The sequence below is a fragment of the Tupaia chinensis genome, unplaced genomic scaffold (assembly GCF_000334495.1).
Source record: "Tupaia chinensis unplaced genomic scaffold, TupChi_1.0 Scaffold000597_1, whole genome shotgun sequence".
Taxonomy (NCBI): domain Eukaryota; kingdom Metazoa; phylum Chordata; class Mammalia; order Scandentia; family Tupaiidae; genus Tupaia; species Tupaia belangeri.
The window spans coordinates 3,294,170-3,307,038 of record NW_006160114.1 but is presented as its reverse complement, the minus strand read 5'-3'; the positions used below and the strand labels follow the sequence as shown (position 1 = coordinate 3,307,038).

Genomic DNA, 12,869 nt, shown 5'->3' with positions numbered 1-12,869 from the left:
GAAACTATCATAAAAATTTAAATGTTATTTAGCAAAGAATGTTTTTGATGGCATCTGATTTTCTCTGTGAAAAGTGAATCAGCAACTAAGAGCCCAGTTTCTGTCTGTTAGAACCTGAAATCTTTTCTAGTGTATGCTTTTTTTTTTTTTTTTCTCATTCGAGTACCTTTAAAGAGAGCATATATTGTAAAAGAGCAGAAAAGGCCTTTTGTTTTGTTGAAAGGCCTTCAATTCAAATAGAATGACACCTGCTGCAAGCTTGGATAAAACATTTATCCTTTTGTCTCTTCTCTGAGGGCTTATAAAAAATGTAGACCTGGACAGAGGGACTTTAAAATATGATAAAATCTGAATTTGTCCCTGACTTGCCACATGACTTCGGTTGTCATTTAAGATGACCTATAGCTATCTCAGCTTTTGGACCAGTAAAATGAAGGATCCTTCCCTAACAATCTGAGAATGGACAATACATTTTCTTAACTTTTCTTTTTTAAAGAGACATTTTTGCTATAGGCCAGTGCACTCACTGAGTCACATAGAGACAGAAATTGAAAATTCACCCCCTGGGGAAATGACCACACTGCAATCAATTCTCTTCATTCTCCTGTTGGGATTTTAGACACACACATGCACACACATGCGTCCAGCATGAGTTTCAACACGCCAGGTCCAGGATTTGAACTGTGGTCAGCCATGTGGGATTCCAGTGCCACAGCTACTATGCCACCTGTTGGCCCCTTTCTTAACCTTTTAATTTTTAATTGGCATACAATCACTGGTATGTATTTGTAAGGTACAAGTGATTTTTCAGAGAAGAATACAATGAGTAATGATCAAAGTAGGGTAATCAGCATATCTATCACTTCAAACATTTGTTATTACTTTGTGTTGGGAACACTTAAAAATCTCTTCTTTGGCTAATCTGAGATATAAATTGTTGTCAACTATCATTACCCTACTGTACTATAGAACACAAGAACTTGTTCCACTTACCTGTCTATAATTTTGTATCAGTTAATTGACATCTCTCTATCCACTCCTCCCCTAGACTTCTCAGCCTCTAGTTACTAACCATTGTTCTGCTCCTTATTTCTATGAGGCCAACTTGTTTAGATTCCATATATGGGACAGAAAATGTAGTCTTTGTCTTTCATTGCCTGGCTTATTTCATCTAACATTTCATTAACATTTAACCTTCAGGGATGTCCTCCTGACTGATCCATGATGTCACAAATGATAGGATTTTGTGCTTTTTTTCTTATGGCTAAATATACGCTCATCTGTTGATGGACATTGAGGTTGATTTCATACCTTGGCTACTGTGAACACAAACATCGGGGTGCAGCTATCTCTACACATACTGCTTTCCTTTCCTTTGGCTACATGCCTAGAAGTGGGATTGCTGGGTCATACCGCAGTTCTATTTTTAGTATTTTGAAGAACCTCCATATTGTTTTCCATAATGGCTATACTAATCTATATTCCCACTCACAATGTAAAAGAGTTTCCCTTTCTCTGCATCCTCACCAGTATTTTGTTATTTTTTGGATAATAGCCATTCTAACTAGGGTGAGATATCTTATTGTGGTTTTGATTTGCATTTCCCAGATCATTAGTTATGTAGAGAATTTTTTTTTTTTGGTATGGTCTTTGGCCATCAAACAATAAATATTTAAGCAAGGAATTAGGCATAGATGTTGATGGATAAGAGAAATGAGCAGTAATTCAGAAAATGTGAAGGGTCTTGGGAAATGGTATCAGAAAGTGGAAAAAAAGTCAGAATGCAAACCTGAAATAAGTGATAGCAATTAATGGAACCATTTACACTTGCTGAATATTAATATTATGCTAGAACACATATTAGTTATCATATTTAATTCTTACCTTAAACCTATAAAGTACTCTTACTAGCGCCATTTTACAGATGAGAAATTAGAGGCTTATGAGGTATAAAATAAAGTCAGTTGTATAGTAGAGTTTAGGTCTAGCAAATTTTAGAATCTGAGCCATTTAGCTTAATATTATTATTATTATTTATTATTATTTTTTTAAAGTCACAATCAAGGTAAGGATCATAGTTAACAATTTCTTTCTTTTTTTTTTTTAAGAGATTTTTGGTATAGGGTGTGTGCACTGGCCAGAGAGAGACAGAAAAGTGAGAAATCACCCCCTTGGGGTATGGCCACCACACAATCCATTCTCCTCCATTCTCCTCTTGAGATTTTGGACACACACACACATACGCCTGGTTTGAGTTTTAAGCTACTGGGCCCAGGACTTAACTGTGGCTGATTACGTGGGAGTCCAGTGACATAACCATAACGCCATCCACTGGTCCCCACAGTAAACAATTTCTTTAGAGAAAGTTCAGGAAGAGGTGCTAACAGCATCCTTATCACAAACAGGTGTTTCAAGACCCACTGGCCTCCCCAGCTACTTACTACCATCCTGCCATGCATTACCTAGATGAAGAATTGTTTCCTGGAGGTGGTAGCCCCATTCTAAAGGAAGCTAGAGAAGAATACCATTACTTTCACATTAATTTGATTCACTGTACAAGTCATGGTCTCTATAAGGACTCCTGACCTGGAGTGGAGGTGTGGGGCAAGTGAGGACAGAAATCTTGTCTAAATTGTACTCTCTAACAATGTAGTGATGATGAGCTGTGTCCACCTGATGTGGAAGTGCATCAGGCCAGTGCTCAATCCAGAGGAAGGGGTGCCTATTTGTAACCAAGATACTATATTGGCTGGTGGTAGCCTGGGTTCAGTAGGAACCGAGAAAGCAGAGTGTTTCAAGAATAGAGTGACCAACTGGTCACCTTAGGCTGCCAAGTAGCAGAGTTGAATGAGGACAGTAAAGGGTGTGTGGATTACATTTCACAATCTATGCCATTTACCCTGCTCCTGCCTTGATTCCTGTTATATCATCTGCCTTCTCTGTCCCTCCAAAAGAGCTGTGTTTAACTCGAATGTGCATGCCCATGCTCCCTGTACACAGTAAGTTCTCATGCAATAAACATGTTAAGTGAAGGAATAGGCTTGTCACGCATGCCTATTATCTGTTGTCTGTGGGGAAAAATGTGCATCAGAAGAACAATCAGTTTGCGTTTTAATTCATATTTCATTCACTCTTTCTTAGCATTTTGGATAAGTTTTCAAGATACAAAATGGGTGGAGTTCAAAAAATGTGAAAACCAAGCTAGACAAACAGTCTGGAAGCTTGCCAACATCAAGAGCCATTACCTAATGTTTCTAAAGCATCTGATTGAGTTGATTGGGTTAGGACTGGAATTTACTCCCTTTTCCCTGTGGATGCGTTCACATGGGTACTCTCATGTAATTACTGTCACAGAGTAACATGTACGTTTATACACAGAATGCATTAAGCAGAAGAGATATGTTTCACTAGCATCCTGAATAAACACAGGGAAATCACTTAATGGAAGGAAAAAAATTGCTTTATCAATTTTGATCAGAAGTTTCAAATTCAAAAAAAAGCATGAACTATTTTATATTTCCACTATTATGCATTGTATTGTAAAAAGAACTGTTCCAAATTAAATTTAGTGTCCCCTGGATGGAGCTAGAAAGACAGGAGCTGAGATCCATAGTGACAAGTAAGAAGAAAGGGCATTATTTTCTGAACAAGAGTATACGAGGTCTTTTAGAGATAATCTTAAAAAAAAGTGTTGAGATAAATAAAAAAACTTCTTTTTGATCTAATTTAGAAATACAATTTAGGCTAATTTATTTCATTCTAACAAATATCAGAAAAAAACATAGGAAATGATGTCGCACAAATGTTCCCATCGAAAGCATGAAACACAATAATCATTCCCTAAAAAAAATCCAACCCACATACATACATTTTTACAAAAATAGATTCCACATTTTGAAAACATTTACTCTATTATTATCCACTGCAAATATTTTTTTAATGAGTTAAAATACATTTAAATTTTCTGAATGCAACAGAAATTCATTAAAACAGAACTTGTTATTGTACAGATTCAGATGTAATCAGGAAAAACCATGTGTCCTAAATTGTTTTCATTAAAAAACCACTTTTTCTTTCCTACTGAGCTCATCTACAAAGAAGTTTAACAAGGAACTGAGGGTCCCGACAAAGGAACTGGAAGTTAGTCTAGCACAATGACACCCTTGAAAGATCTAAGTTAGGTAAGCCAATAAAGACACTGAAAAGTGGCAGCAGGAGTAGGAGACAGAAAATCTGGAACCCACCCCACTTGCACTTCCACTACACAGGGAAGACACCTTCCATATGCCCATTGCCACGCAAGGCTTTTTTACATCTAGAGTAGGGTAGGAGACTTGATATGTACTGTGCTCTTAATGTTGAGGCCTTATTCTGGGCTGTATTTCAGAGGGCCTGTTGGGACAAAGCTGAGCAGGGGCACACCTGCTGGGCTCTGCTCCGAAATGTACTGAGACAGCATGAGGACGAATTGGAATGAGGGCACCAGGTAAACCAGGTCTGAACCTCTAGCACCTTCATAACTGGTAAAATGAAAAATTGGTCTCTCTTCTGACTTCCCATTCAATCGTCTGGCTCATTGTAACGGGAGAAAACAAATATCCATGAGTGAGAGAGAGAGATAGCGCCCCTAAAAAGGTCCTGATGCTGTGATCCACTTCTAGCCTTTAGCCAGTTCCAGGTCATTGGTAAAGATGTGTCCTGTGTATTCAGGCAGGACTTGAACCAGGAACATTCCCATGTGGGACTGCCTTGCAGAGTGCAGTGTTGTGCTGCTGCATCACCATCTGGCCCCTTCTCAATTAGGTTTTGATACAGTTGTATTAAGAGTATCCAATGAAAGCACACACTGGTCTACTGGCAAGAAAACTGACTAAAACAGGGCCAAAAATTAACTGGCAATTATTCAATAGAAAGAGATAAATCAAATCATGACTTGAAAATGATCAAGTCATCTACTGTGAAATTAATGAGGCAGTATCAAAGTGCTCTGTTCGGCTCAGAGGAAAACGAACAAGGAGATGAGTTTTGTAAACCAGGGATAAACAACAGCTGAAAGCCAGGATATTAACACTGAGCTTGAGGTCAAGGGAACTAAGGAATTAAAGGTACATACAGTATCACTTCATTTTGAGCTAATGCTTAAAACAGAAGTGTCCACCTCACTGAGCATCACTGATTTCACCTTCAAAGTCTTTAACATGACCATCTGTTCACGGGGCTGTCTGGTACAGACCTCGTGGTTCCTGCCTTTCAGAGACTGTGGTCTCAGCCCAACTATGGTGAAGCAGAGAAGCACATACCTCACCTTTTCCACCCACAGGCACAGTTCAAATGTATTAGAAAATGTAACTGTGAAGGGGCAAGTATACTTTGGAAGACAGAGAAAGTCTTGCAAGGCGTGTTTTCAGAAGGGGTGGGAAGTAGCCACCCAACTTTGACCAGACAGACAGGGCTTTGTGTGGGAGGGTGGGGCTGTCAGAAACTGCCTGAATGATGGAAGACAGCAGCTTAGCAGGCTGCAGGGAGAGCAATCCCAACAGCAGGGCTCAGTTTCGGAGTCTGCAGTGAGGTCCAGAGGAATGATCTTTGCAGAAGTTACTCTGAGAAGTCTAGGGGAAATGGGGTGGAGAGTCATGATTGTGACCCTTGATGTTACCCATGGAGAAACCCAAGCCCTATTACTCAGCCCCTATTACTCAGTACTAGCCAGTGACCCACTTAGCTGTGTGTCTGACCTAGACCTAGTCCTTTTTCATTTATAAAGTACATGTGATAATATCCTAACTGCCCTTTACAGAAAGTTGTTTCATGATCTCAAAGGAGATTGTGTAGATGAAAGGGCTTTGTATTCCCAGAGCACTAATATTAGATGCTCAGGGCTCCATCAGTCTAAGAACCTAACAAGCAAAAGAGTGAGTTTCCCTTCCCAACCCTTCAGCCTTAATAAAGAAACACACCAGCACCTTTCTGATCGTTGTAACAAACTGCTGGACTTTCAGTTTTTGGTTAAGGGGCATGCCAGGGCTGCCCTGTTCATTAAGTGGCCTTTCACCAACTCCTGGAATGTGCTGGTGGTTTGCCTGAGTTGTCTCCAAATGCCACTCCAGCCTCTCTGGATAAATACAGGATGGGTGGCAACTGCACTAGGATAACTACTCCACCCGGCCTCAAGCCTTGTTTTCCACCTTCTTTGTTCCCCAAGGGAGTTTTCACTTTTCCATATCCTTTAAAATTATTTTAGAAAATTTACTTGGGTTATAATTCTTAAGTCGTTTGTATATCACTTTTCACATAAATAATTTAGATGTGTTCCTTAAAACAATGGGTAGCAGAAGAGGAAGAAAAAGACATGGACATAGGACTTCACTTGGTCTTCTGAATAAACATGTTGGTGGGCATTTCTGATAGAGAGGATATATTAGTAAAAAGGCTGAATCTGGAATAAATATCTCCTTTGCTTTTATATCTACTCTTACAGATAAGGAAACTGAAACGTATGGGGGCCCTCAGCAAGGACGTGCAGAGTAATGACATAAAAACAATGATGATAATTATTGCTGGTCATGGGTTAGAGCTGACATTGAAAACGAGATCTGATGCTGGGCCAGCGATACTCAACAAAAAGGTCATGCAAGGCACACATGCAATTTAAAGTTTTTTTTGGAGAGGTTTTTGCTCTAGGGCACATGTGTTCCCCAAAAAGATAGAAAGAGACAGAGAGACAGAAAGCGAGAAATCACCCCCCAGGGGAGATGGCCATGCCACAATCCCTTCTCCTCCATTTTCCTCTCGGGATCTTGGACACACATATGCAGCCGGTGTGAGTTTAAGCCACTGGGTCCGGGACTTGAACTGCGGTTGACTACATGAGAGCCCAGCAAAATTGCCAATACGCCAACTGCTGGTCCCAAAGATTTTTTTAATAAAATAACTAAAAATAATTGGGTGAAATGAACTCTAATAATATAGTTTTACACAAAGATGTTATCATTTCAACATGTAACAAATATAAAAATTATTAGTGAGATACCTAATCTTTTTTTTAACTAAATATTTAAAACCCAGTGTGTATTATTATTTTTTTTTGAAAGGTTTTTGCTATATGGCACGTGTGCTTGCCAGAAGGACAGAGACAGAGAGACAGAAAGCGAGAAATCACCCCCGGGGGGATGGCCATGCTGCAATCCTTTCTCCTCCATTCTCCTCTGAGGATCTTGGGCACGCATGCACATGTGCCCAGTGCGAATTTAAACCACCAGGTCCAGGACTCGAACCGCGGTTGACTACATGGGAGTCCAGCAACATAGCCATTATGCCAACTGCTGGTCCCCCCAGTGTATATTTTATAGAGCATCTAAATTTGGTCTGCTTACGTTCCAAGTGCACAGCAGCTATGAGTGGCTAATGCCCCCCTTATTGGATTATGTGGCTTCAGGAGATTCCTAACTATTTTTGTGCCATGATCCCTTTTGACACTTTGGCCAAAAAACCTATGGGCTCCTTCTCAGAAGAGTATTTGCATCATATTTACATACATAAAATAAAATACATAGGATTACAAAGAAAAGTAATTATTCTGAAATACAGTTATTTATTTTTAAAACCACAAAATAATGGTATTGCATAAACCTACTTCTTGAATAACACATTAAATGACATGATACAGAGACAGATATAATAATTATAAGAGGTTTAAAATAAACTAATGAGCATAAATAATATTGAAATATACCTAAGGTAGCCGTAATGTGAAGAAAATATCTGCAATTACAATAGGTAGCAAAGTCACAGGCCCTACTAATACTATCGTAGTTTATTGTCTGGTTTTGTAATTGAAGAAAATATAATTTCAGCTAGAGGTTAGTGAGAAGTAAATACAATATTTTCTCACCAAAGTCCATGAACCGCTTCAGTCCTACCCACCGACTTGCTCAAGAGTATGAGTTTCACCATCACTCTCTGCTGTCCCCCAAGACACCATGCCTTCCAGGAGAGCTGGCAGTTTCCGATGAGGCATGAAGATGCCCATAAACAGCTGCTGCACATTTGAGAAGCTTCCCGCACTTTCAACTTTATTGATTTTACTTCTTTCTCTATCTTGTCCCATCATTTGCTCTTTCTGTGTCCTCACATACTCTTCAGTATATTACTCTACTATGAAATATTAAGTGATATTTAAAGAATAGAACCCTTCAGCAAATAATAACAACATGTATCACTGGACCTTTCCCACAAACCACAGGCACAATACTTGCCCTCGAGGTTGTTGCTTGACTATAGAACCAGCCAATTCCCATCTTCACACTGTGCCAAGCATGTGCAGTGTAATTTACACTTGGGTGTGATCTCAGTTGTCCGTGTGTGAGAATACAATATGTAAAATATCATCCTCACAAAGTAAACTCCCCCAAAGAACTTCTATATAGATACAATTTCTAGTTAATAAAAGATCTCCTGAATTCTGTCACCATCCAAATGGAGAGAAGCTTTATTATATTATTATATACAGTTAGACTAGTACTCTGGTTTTACTAGCTAATCCTATTTTTACAATTTAACTTTTCTGAGTTATGGAATTAATTTTGTATATCAAAACCAGAATATTTCTTTAATGAACAGCATAGGATGGGCTACACTAGAGTATATTACATTCAATATGGGTTAGTACTGTTTCACGAAACTTCCATTTTATATGCACTCATACACACAAGTGAATATTGAGTTGTAATGTAAACTGTATTTCTTATTGTGAGTCATGGTTTAAAATGTTTGAAATCCTGGGACCAGAAGATGCTGTAATGGTTACGTCACTGGACTCCCACATAGTTGACCACAGTTGGAGTACCAGACTCGGCAGCTTAAAACCTCAGGCCAAGTTACTGTTCTCCTCTCCTCTTGGTAGAGGAGAATGGAGGAGAAGGGACTGCGCTGTGGCCATCCTGCCTGGGGGGTGATTTCTCACTTTCTGTTTCTCTGTCTCTCTGGTGACTATATGCACCCTAGAGCAAAAATCTCTCTCTAAAAAGCAAGTTTGAAATCCTCATACATTGCTAGGGAGCATGCAGAAACTGTTTAAATGCTATGGAAATAGTTTGATGGTTCTTCAAAGCGACAAACATGCAATTATCACCTGACCGTAAAATTCTACTCCTAGATAAATATACAAAAAAAGTGAAAACAGGAATTCAAAGTACATATACCTATGTTCCTAGCAGAATTATTCACAGGAGCCAAACAGAACGTCCATTAAGGGATAAATAAATAAACAAAATGTGTTAATAAACAAACAGTGGGACATTCAGCCATAAAAAAAAAAAGAATGAAGCTTGAATACATGCAAAGGCATGGATAAACCTCAAAAACATGCTAAATTGAAAAAATTAGACACAAAAAATTCACATAATGTATGATTCTCTTTATAAAAAATATACAGAACAGGTCACTCCTGTTCAGGGAAGGAACACAAGCCGGCTGTTGTCTAGAGCTACAGGAAGGGTAGAAGGGGAGAATCTGCTGAACGGTTAAGGGTAGTTTTATTTGGGAGTGATGGAAATGTTTCAGAACTAGATTCACAGACTTGGGGCGCAACATAGTGAACACATAAAATGTCACTGAATGGTCACTTAAAAACGGTTAATGACAAGTTTTCTCACCTAAACTAATTATGTAGTTTTTAAAAAGTTTGTATGTCCTCACTCTTGAAGGCAGATCTTCCAGGTGATGCTTGCATTGCACCTACTTGTGATGATGCTATGTCTCCACCTAGTGGTGAAGGGGCCTTTTGTCTGGACTCCAGTCCTACAAATGTCTGCTCAGACACACACAGCACCACACCATAGAGGCAGGTTAATATGTGACGTCCACCCAAGGCCCACGTCTCACCTGAGATGTGTATCTCGTGAGTTCTAGATACTTCACAGTGGTAGCCATGAGCTACCTTGCATTTCAGGCAGAGAAGAAGGATGTTTTCTAGTCCTAGCGCTGAAATATTCCCCAAGTCACTGAATCTTTCTCAGGTTGGTTTACCCGTCTACAAAATAAGAACAACACTCCCTACTGCAGAATAACTTTAATTAGGGTTAATATTAGGTAGCACAACAAATACATCTAATATAGGTGATGCTTACGAAGGTTGGTTCCCATCCTCATCCTCCTGAATGCTAAAGATACTTGGTTATGAACTTACGAACTCCAAACAAAATGACTCCTACCTATAAGAGGGCTCTTCCTACTTCACATTGCCATTGGAAGAAAGGAAAAGACAGTGGGTACCCAGAGCAAAGCAGCAGGGATCTGGAGTGATTATGAAAAGGAGAAGAGAGAGTACAGCATCGCACACAGGACAGAAACTCAGCATAATACAAAGTGAAGACATAAGCAGCAGGGCTGCCAGGTGTAGAACAGCAGTGGGAAGGGACGGAAAGAAAAGACCTGCTAGACATTGCAGTTATTGCCACAAATGTTGGCTAAAGTTTCTTGACTGATTGACTGAGAGAAGAGATGCCAAGAAATAAATAAGGCAAAGTATTTGGATATTTTTGCAAGTGAGCTTGCATGAAATATTCCAGCCTCATGTGTTCTATTATAATGGAATGGAAGGCCAGCAGGTGGCATGGAGATTAAGGTGGCTATATCCCACATGGCTATGTGGCTTGTGTCCTGGACCTGGTAGCTTGAAAATCATGCCAGGTGCATGATCTCTCTCTCTTTCTCTCTCTCCCTGGAGAGTATATGCAGCCTATAGCAAAAACTGAAGGAAAGAAAAAAGAAAAAGAGAAATGGAATGGAAAGCTGAGAGATGTAAATGTAGTTACAAGAAACAACCAGAAAAGACACATACAAAATCCTGGGCTTTTCAAATTATGAAGCCAAAGGTAAGTGAGGAAAGAAGGAAGGATCATGAAATTAATTTGTAGGGAGTAAAATTACCAGAGTAGAAAGCTCTTGCTCCTGTACCAAAATACTTGGGATCTGTAGGAAAATCTGTATAGTGGTACAACTTTAGCATTAGAAAAACACAGGCAATTAGATCACCATTCTTATGTACAAGGAGTGCTTAAAATAGTTCATGGGAAACGCACATTATGAAAAAGCTATTCATGGAATTAAAAATATTTTGCACAAAATAACTCATACTTTATTGCCATTTTTCTTCATGAACTTTTTGAAGTCCCAGAGCACAGACAGGGACAATGGAGCAGGTGGTGATCAGAAAAAGGAAACTCTGCAAATATGTCCAGGGCAGCCGCCTCCACACCCCAGGAGCAAGTGAGTATCCCTCACTCTGTAACAGTCATTTCTGCCATTTTCCACTCTGCCTTCCAGCTTTCCTCCACCCATTCCATTCTCTGGGCTGATACTGCCTCCTGAACAGCACCAGTAGGAACACCTTCATTTTTCTGCCACCAAATCTACAAAGCCACCTTTGCCTGTCTCCTGACCCTATCTCCATCTCCTTCCTCCTCCTTCCCAGGGACCATATGCCTATTGGTCTCTTGGCTCTTAATCTTTCCCTTTCTATGAGATCTTCCCCACATTTATAGAAGCATATTCAATACTTCTATTCTTAAAAGTCAATAATAAAACAAAAGCCTCCCTCGTATCCCATATTTCATCCTAATTCTTGCCTTGTCTTCCTCGCTTCCCAATCATCACGTAGTGCCTCAATGCAGCTGTCTTTACATGCTGCCCTCATTTCCTCTTGAAACTCTCTTTTCTTTGCTTCCATAACCTCATGTCCTCCTGACTGTCCAGGTTTGGAATGGCTGGTCCTGCTTCCCTATCCAGTCTCATTTTTCACATTTCCAGTCACCGTGGACTTCTCTAACTCAGGGCCTTCGCAGTGCCATTCCACCTGCCAGGGGCTCTTTACTCTTCTCTTCCCTTGGCTAAATTTTGTTTGTCCTTCTATCAGTCTAGACATTCCTTCCTCAGGGAAACTTTTCCTTGATTCACTAGTCTAAATCTAGAGCCAGTATTAGTTTCTTATTGTTGCATTTATTTGATGGCACTTATCACAATTTGCAGATATTTACTTATTGTATAATTCTTTTCTATTTTTTAAAATAGTCTCAAGTCATTTAAAAAATTGTTATAGGGAGTGTGTACTCACCAGAGAGAGAGAGAGAGAGAGAGACAGTGAGAAATCACACTCTGCTGGGGGTGGGGAGGGAGACATGGACACTCTGAAATTCCTTCTCTCCCATTCTCCTCTCAGGATTTTGGGCATACAAATTTGGTTTGCTTTTTAAGCCACAAAGTATGGGACTCAGCCACCTAGTAGGCCATGTGGGATCCAGCCACCTCAACTATCATGCCATTAGTTGGCCTCTGTATAATTACTTTTCAATCTGCTTTGGACTATCAATTTTATTTGGCAGATCCCATGTTTATTTTACTCCAGTGTCCTAGGACACTGGGTGAACACAGTAAACACAGCAAATAGTAGGCACGCAAATATGAGGGACCTTCAAAAATTTCATGGAAAATGCACATTATGAAAAACTATGCATGAATTTCAAATTTATTTTTGCACCCAAATAAGCTCATACTTTAATTCTACTTATTCACGAACTTCTTGATGTCCTTAAGTACTGAAAGGACAGATATGTGGGTAAGTGAATAAAGGAGCCAATCTCACCCTAGGCTGGGAATCAGAGCTCATCAGGGACTTCACCCTGGCTTCTGTAGGTCTTTAATCTTCTGCAGGCAAACACTGCTCCTATTTTTCAGGCTATGAGATATCCGTTTGAACAAAGTGCCATTTTGTTGAAGAGACGCATGATGGAGAATGAGCTGGCAGCAAAGGGAGGCGAAAAGCCAAGGAAAGTAAGTGGGAGGGAAATAGTCACACATTTCTCAGTGCTTGA

At 39.7% G+C, this 12,869-nt stretch overlaps 1 protein-coding gene and 1 long non-coding RNA gene across 5 annotated transcripts in view; one reads left to right on the top strand and one right to left on the bottom strand.

The window, feature by feature from the left end:
* The window catches only part of FRY (FRY microtubule binding protein), a 505,649-nt gene that overhangs the window by 304,323 nt on the left and 188,457 nt on the right, over window positions 1–12,869 (bottom strand). The window lies entirely within an intron of this gene.
* Window positions 12,767–12,869, top strand: part of LOC114009658 (uncharacterized) — an 11,188-nt gene continuing 11,085 nt past the window's right edge. The window contains exon 1 of the long non-coding RNA XR_003551046.1: window positions 12,767–12,828. This is a non-coding gene — a long non-coding RNA (uncharacterized LOC114009658). The remainder of the gene's footprint in view (window positions 12,829–12,869) is intronic.